The 6,015-nt window shown below is 45.3% G+C and overlaps 1 protein-coding gene across 4 annotated transcripts in view; it reads right to left on the reverse strand.

The window, feature by feature from the left end:
- CTNNB1 (catenin beta 1) overlaps nt 1-1,255 on the reverse strand; it is a 41,363-nt gene extending 40,108 nt beyond the window's left edge. Inside the window, exon 1 of one of the 4 annotated variants that reach the window (XM_054482416.2) lies at nt 807-1,255. The gene's annotated coding sequence lies outside the window, so the exon portion shown is untranslated. Of the gene's footprint in view, nt 1-90; nt 384-806 lie in introns of those variants that run through there. The other 3 variants (XM_054482415.2, XM_063661259.1, XM_063661261.1) reach the window with 3 other exon arrangements.
- Between the last annotated feature and the right edge of the window lie 4,760 nt (nt 1,256-6,015).

The raw sequence follows: 6,015 nt of genomic DNA on the forward strand, positions 1-6,015 counted from the left end.
CTTCCTCCACCCCCTTATTTCACCAGGGTCTCATACCCACTACCATAAATCCATAAGACTCCCAGTACATTATCCACTGCTTTCACTCACCTGCACAGTACGCTAAAATATAGGTGCAAGACACGGATTTTTTTATGTGCACACCCTACTGACGCATCGCACCGCTGCACTGAGAGTTTAGTTGCTCTAAGGTTTAAAGTTGCTTCGATTCAAACTCACATAGCCAGGGCATTAAAAAAAATAATAACAACACTTCTATTCTTAAGAACGAAAGAGAAAATCTTAAGAGAAAGTCCACTGGTCCGATCCTCAGGACTGATGGGACTTAGGGTGGCGTCTCTGCCTCAGCGCCCGAACCCCAACTCGCCGCAGGAGCTGAGAAGGCGGAGCCCCCCGTCCCCACCCCGCCCCCCACCCCGGGCCCGGCGCATCCCAAGGCACAGGGTCCCTCCCCCAAACTCGGCCAAGGCCAGAGCCCCGGACGGAAACCACAGACCCCCACCCCCCGCCAGCCATCCGGGCTCCTGGACGTGCCACCGCGGCGCCCCCTCCCCGCAAGCGATGCCCCCGGGGCCCCAGGGAGGCAGCACGACCGGAACCCGGGCCCGGCCGCCGCCCTCCGCGTCCCAGGCGCGGCCCACCCCCACCGTCCCCCATCTGAGCTTCCCGCTCCCAACCCCAGGCCTCCCGGCTGCGCCCAGCCCGGCTCCCAGCCCGCCGCCCGGACCGCGCGCCTGCTACGAAGTTTGGCTCCGAGAGGAAGCGGGAGCAGCCCCGGAAGGATAAGGAAAGGAGCGCCCAAGCACCTCAGGGGAACAGGCTCCTCCCGCCGCGGGAGTCCGACCGTCCTCGACCTGCGGTGGCGGCTCGGCGGGGACTGAAGCTGCTCCTCGGACCTTCCTCCGTCTCCGCCTCCCCTCGCTCTCCGCTCCCGGGGCCGGGCCAACGCTGCTGCCACAGACCGAGAGGCTTAAAATGGCGCCGCACAAGGAGCTCTTATAAGTCGCGCAAAAGCCGCTGTATCCTGCCGCCGCCGGCGCAGCGCGGAGCGTTCCGCCGCGCGAGGACAAGGGGCGGGGCGCGAGAGGGCGGTGGAAAGTAGTCCCCGCGCCGCCGAGCAGTCTGCTGCCGTCTGAGCGCCCTGGGCCGGGGTGGGGTGCCTGGGCACGCCACGGACGCTCCCCGGGGTGACGGCTGGCGGCTGTCCGCTGCGCGGGACCTTAGGGCAGCCCGTGAGGGCGCTGTGGTCTGCATCGGGGAGGCCGGGCCCCCGCGGCCTGGGTTGGGGAAGGTGGCCCCAGTATCCTCCCCTGTCCCAAGTCCGACGCTCCCGCCCCGCGCGTTTCCCGAACCGGGAGAGCAGCTGCAGGACTCGGCGCGACTTTCCCGCGGCCTGCGGAAGGTGGCACCTCGGCCCCGGCCTTCGGGGACCGCTCGGGGCGAATGGGACAGGTCATGGGAAGGCGGAAGTTCGGGGCCAGGGCGGCGGCAGGGGCTCGGGGTCAGCGCGCCCGTCTTGGGGCGCTGCTGGGCGCTGCCGCTGTCCCGTCGCCGGTCTGCGGGTTCCCGGCCGGGCGTGGGTTAGGGGGCCTCGCCAACCTTGCGGTCTGTGATGCACACTCCCTGCTGGACCTGGGTCGCAGCCCAGTCTCACAGCACCCCCAAAGCCCCCCACTGTCCGGATGGTGGATCCCACCTCTCAGCAGGCTGTTCAGCTTGAATTTCGACCTGAATCACCGGGCCGAGCCGCCTTCTGTCCCCACTCACGAAGGCTGTGAACTCCCCGTAGAGTGGGCGCCAAGCCCGCAATTCCACAAGTCCTTATGAGTACCTACTGTGAACAAATAACTAATGGAAATGGATTAGCTCCAGAGCGCTGTCAATTAGGTTAATTCTTATAGATTCCATTTTTATCTGGTTCCACTTGTCACTAGGTATCAATAGATTTATTTGTGGGGATTTTTCTTTGGAGAAGAAGTTTTTTACGGTATTACTTATTTGTGAAATCCAAGTATGTTTATAGAGAAAGCTATCGATTAGGCAGCCTCTAATTTTTTAACTAATTTTCTATTTAAAAACGTTTTGTAATTCATTTCAATAGACCGAAAAATGTTTCCCATTGTAATGCAGCAAAATTGACGTTTGTCAAAGCTGCAACAATTATGATCGATTCACTTTCTTTAGGCTATTGTTTGTGCTTATTTTTCCTCCAAACATTGGAGAGAGTACAAAAAGCAACAGTGAAAGTTACCTCTGTGCTTTTATCCCAGGACTACAATTAATACAAGCAAACAATAGGTCTTAACACATAGATGCAGGCAGAAAACCCACTTATTCATTCACTCATGGAGGTAGGATATGTAGTTTAAGGCACAGCTCATGTTTCAGGGCCAGCATATTCTTTAAATAACTTTTATTTTTGTCTTAAAGATATTTTACTATATAAGTGGTAATGCCAACTGCCGTCTGTCACCATAGCACATGTGGGCCACTGCAGTGGAAAAAGTCTACACACTAAGATGATGTTCAGTGAGATCCATTGTCTAGAAAGACCTTCTCATTTGTAATCTTTCTTACTAATTCTGTAGAATTAAGTGTAGCTATTGGTTGTGGTCACAATTCAAAAAGATTGAACCGAAAAAGGTATTTCATCAAAACCATGTTTCTAATATAAACTCAAAAGTATAAATGGCGTTTTCAGGTACTGATTCCTAATTTTAATTGTCATTTGCAGAATTAAGGAATATGCGATTGATTAAAGTTATACATTAAAAATCAGACGACAGATTAACCACTTTTACAGGGCTTTTTAAAAAAAAACATGTTTGCTTTTTCTATGTGCAGGTTTTTTGTTGTTGAATAAGGCACTCTTGAAATTGGTTAAGAAATATCTGCACCATTAGAAAATCTAAGGGACAAAAACATTTCTATATTTGTATTTCTCTGTTCCATTAACAAAATAATGGAATCATTTTTCTATAATTTAAATACTTTAACTTTAGAATTATGATTTTTAATCCCTGCTGACACCGTAAACAAATACATTTTATTAAAGAAAATGTAAAATTTGCAACAATGCAGCATGCTGTGTTTCCCATCATATTAACTGTACTGAAGAATTACTGGTTGACTAGCATTAAAGCAAGTTAGTTAAATTTAACATTGCTCCTAATTTTTATTTGCGTGTTTCATAAAGCAGAAATTGTTCTAGTTGTCTCACCAAAAATATGAGATGAATAACTTCTGTGAAATGAAGACAAACACTACCATTAAATCAAAGAAAAATACATTATCAAAATACCTGAGTTTGGTAAAATAAGTAATTTTGTTAAATAATTTTTTTGAATTGACCTTGGACAATACATTTCATAAAAACAGTTGGTAATCTGTTTTATGCCTTTTCCTTCTAGAGCCAGTCCCCCTTGGTTTGACATAAATTAATTTTATAAAATGGCGACAGACAAGTGGTTCTAATTTTTAGGCTGTGTTCTTAGAAACAAAAGTGTCTCCAGCTAGTTTAAAAAAGAAGATATTTCTTTTCACGGTATCAGGCCACTGGCATATAAAGCAGTGGTAGACTGAACCTGCATGTAAGGCATCCCTTCGCTAAAACAGAGGCTTTTGATTACCTTTAAGAGAAAAAAAAAAAAAAAGCCCAGATTATTTCGCACTTCAGACAGAAATATGAATCACAGAAATATGCCAGCATTGTAAAGAAGGTTCGTTCACTTTTAGGATACTTTATCAAATCCATTAATTAAACATTTATTGAGCATCTAAGACAATGAGCTTCCCTTAGAGAGAGGGAAACGGATGACTGGCTCCATTTGATTAAGTCTCTTAAATTAATGTACAATTGTAACTGTTAACCCTATTTAAAAAGAAGCAGAAACGGTAGAAAACAAGCTGTGAAAGTAGGGTGTGGTCTCACTTGGACTCTACATCGGAATCCCCTCGGAAGGCTCCCTTCCCAGCAGAAAGGTAAGAATAATATTCCATGCATTTAAAAACAATCAATCTCAACTCTCCAAGAAGTCTTGTTAAAAATATTTCTTAGGACAATGTAAAAACACTGGACAACAATCAGGATCAGCTTTTCATTTAGCAGTTCATCAGGTGGGCTATTTATGGATTGGGACTTTTGATTTGTAATACATCATCTCAGGGTTCAGTGTTATCTTTTGATTTCTTTCCAGCTGAACAGGCTAAGTAGTTGTAAATACCTCTTGTCAGACTACATGGTTGGCTATTCTCGCACACAGAAGTAATCTAGGAACCCACTGGGCAAGTTCGGCGGAAAGCCACTGTGGAAAGCTTGCAGCTGATGTATACTGCAGAGTGAGGGAGGGGCGGTGAAGGTGGCGGGAGGCAATGGCCATGGTGGTTGCTATGGCCTGGTCACTTTAGTTATGTCAGGAGCACCCTACATGCTTGGAGTTATGTGTTCTCGAGGCCTTCATTGGTTTGCCAGACTAAGGAAGTACATTTTAATGGCTACCATACAAAGTATGAAGGAGAAGCAATGGAGTCATCATCCATGATATTCAAAGAACATAAAGGTATATATGTTTCTCAATGTTTCTAAGAACCCAGACAAGTACCGCTGCATTTCTAAGAAATCATGTTTCGGAGACACATACCCGCAACACACACACGTGCACACACACACCCCTCCATTAAAAATTTCAAAATGGTTGCAGATATTTCATTCACAAGAAGGTTAAAGGCGTTTCCCATCGCAAGAAGGATTAACTTACCGGAGGATTCTGGGACTGCAGATGTATACTGCGGCAAAATCCTAAATTCATCGAAAAAATCATTTCTGGACTCCAGCTGCTAGAAATAATAGAATTATAGTAAATCATGGATAAGGTTAAAACAAGCCATTTTCACCTTCCAAGTGTTCAGAAAAAAATGATTCTTTTAAGTCATTTCTTAAACAATGCAAATTTTAAAGTAGCTTTTCTTTGCAGACCTCGCAGCGCCATGAAATCGATAATTTTTGATCTTTTGGTTAGTAGGCAACATGGTGAGCTATTGCAGGGACTGCAGGCAGCAGACATGTTCTTGTCAGCTAAAAATTTTCATATTGTTTTTGAATCCATTGAGATTTGTAGATGTGATATCACCGGTTTTTTGTTTTAGCTTGCATTAGGCAATAGGGACGCAAACCCTCAGTTTATCGACATATACATGTCTATTGCTTTATATGTATTAAAAACAGGGAGTCTTACTGGATCTTAAACAAAAAATTATGTAAAAGGAGTGGCTAGTGTGATTATAATCCCATCATGCAGGGTCCACGGTTCCCATTTAGTGAAATTTCGCAGAGGGCAACTTCTTAAGAACATCCCTGCTGTGCAGAGTGAAAAGCATGAACAAACCAAAGACAGAATTCATCTGTGTTTATATTTTACAAACAATGAAAAACCTACTCTTTGTATGCCTTTTTTTCCCCCACCTTATTATTTCATGAAAACTGCAGCATTTTCCCCGCCCCCATCCAAACACTCACCACCCTAGCACTGCAGTATTCCGTCCCTCTTTGCTTCTCCTTCGTCTTCTTTTTCGCTTTCACAAATTCTGCACGCGCCATCTTTGTGTGGGGTGATTCTTTGCTAATTTCAGTTACCCATTCTCTTACAAATCAGTTCAGAAATAGAAAATTATAGTGCGCTTTGGGGCTTAATTTGCCTAAATTTCTTTCATTCTCCCTTTCTGACATAGAAAAATGGAAACAACGGGAAGGGGGGGAAGCCAAAAAGAGAGAGAGAAAGAGATATTTCTATTATTGCCATAACCTGTTGTATACAGTGGTAATAAAAAATATTATTAACATAATAGCAACAGCTGCAGCCTAAATAGAAGGTATGAGATAATTAATGTGCTACAACAAATTAATTTGCTGCAGGTGCTTCTGCTGTGAACTGAGTAACCCATGCCAAATAAAGTCTAAATACAATTATGATTCCCCCCACACACTAAAACAAAATACTGAGTAAAATGTCCTGTTTA

This window comes from Pongo pygmaeus, chromosome 2 (genome assembly GCF_028885625.2).
Source record: "Pongo pygmaeus isolate AG05252 chromosome 2, NHGRI_mPonPyg2-v2.0_pri, whole genome shotgun sequence".
NCBI classification, from domain to species: Eukaryota; Metazoa; Chordata; class Mammalia; order Primates; family Hominidae; genus Pongo; species Pongo pygmaeus.